The sequence below is a fragment of the Schistocerca cancellata genome, chromosome 7 (assembly GCF_023864275.1).
Source record: "Schistocerca cancellata isolate TAMUIC-IGC-003103 chromosome 7, iqSchCanc2.1, whole genome shotgun sequence".
Taxonomy (NCBI): Eukaryota; Metazoa; Arthropoda; class Insecta; order Orthoptera; family Acrididae; genus Schistocerca; species Schistocerca cancellata.
This window is the reverse complement of record NC_064632.1, coordinates 68241971-68243230: the sequence shown is the minus strand read 5'-3', so window position 1 is coordinate 68243230 and position 1260 is coordinate 68241971. Positions and strand designations below refer to the sequence as shown.

The following is a 1260-nucleotide window of genomic DNA, read 5'->3' as shown; positions in this document are numbered from 1 at the left end:
CCACTACATTCGTAGTGCGCCTAATAGATGTTTGCCCATCATACTCATTACTCGTGGCATATTAATCTACCAAGTCCCGTACGAGTTCGGGCATAGCGTGTGCGTTCGCACAAGAAGGTCAAAGGCCGGGAACCCATATTTTTAACTATATATGACGGTAGTATCTGTTCCCGAAAGAACGGTTACCGTCGATGACCATGCAGCTTTGCTAGAAATGAAATGATAATTAAATTGATACCCTAGCTGCAAGCAGGCGTTGATACACTTCATTAGGGACATGTTGAAAATGTGTGCCCCGACCGGGACTCGAACCCGGGATCTCCTGCTTACATTGCAGACGCTCTATCCATCTGAGCCACCGTGGGCACAGAGGATAGTGTAAGCAGGAGATCCCGTGTTCGAGTCCCGGTCGGGGCACACATTTTCAACATGTCCCCAATGAAGTGTATCAACGCCTGCTTGCAGCTAGGGTGTCAATTTAATTATCATTTCATTTCTAGCAAAGCTGCATGGTCATCGACGGTAACTGTTCTTTCGGGAACAGATACTACCGTCATATATAGTTTTCAAATTTATTGTGACTTTTTGATCACCCGGTATATTGCGAAGTAGCTAATAGAAGACGTATTTGATGGAACAGACGGAGAATGTTGATTCACAAAGCAAGTCCCGTGCAACGAGACGGTGCTAGGAAGGAGAAAAAAAAAGGATGTGGAGAAGTCGATGCAAAAAGGCGAGCGCGGGAGGCGGGCGTCCTTGGCGCTGGAGGCGTCGCCCCGGAGCGCACCTGCCGCTGAGTCAGCCGCCCCCGCCGCCCCCGCTCCACCTGCCCGCCCCCTCGACGCACGCAGCAGCCGCGCCAGCTGCCCGGCCGCTATCTGGCGACTACCAGCATGCTGCTGCTTCCGATACACGCTTCTGCCATTTGCCGCATCCGTCCGCGCGTCCACGCCCTCGCCGCGCCTCGCTCTGGGAACGCCCGCCCTGGCAGACTGTGGAGGTCTGCGCCGCTCCAGACCGCCTCCAGCGGACCTTTCACCGCCTCGCGGTGGCCACTACTGTCCATCCCTAAAACAGACTAGTTGACACTGAGGAATAAGCACCTCTACAGGTGTGGCGGCCACACACCAAAAGACACTGTTAACCCTCTTCTACACAAGTGACTCCCCTGCCTCACAAGCGGACCGCGTTTACTCGTCATTACCGATTTCGTCCAAATTGATGGTACTTGCAAGGTTTGGCGAGAAGTGGAAGTGACAG

General features: G+C 53.4%; 1 non-coding gene across 1 annotated transcript; it reads right to left on the bottom strand.

Moving 5' to 3' along the window:
• Nucleotides 1–291: 291 nt before the first annotated feature.
• Trnat-ugu (transfer RNA threonine (anticodon UGU)) lies at nt 292–366 on the bottom strand. The gene has a single exon. It is a non-coding gene; the product is annotated as a tRNA-Thr (tRNA).
• Nucleotides 367–1260: the final 894 nt, after the last annotated feature.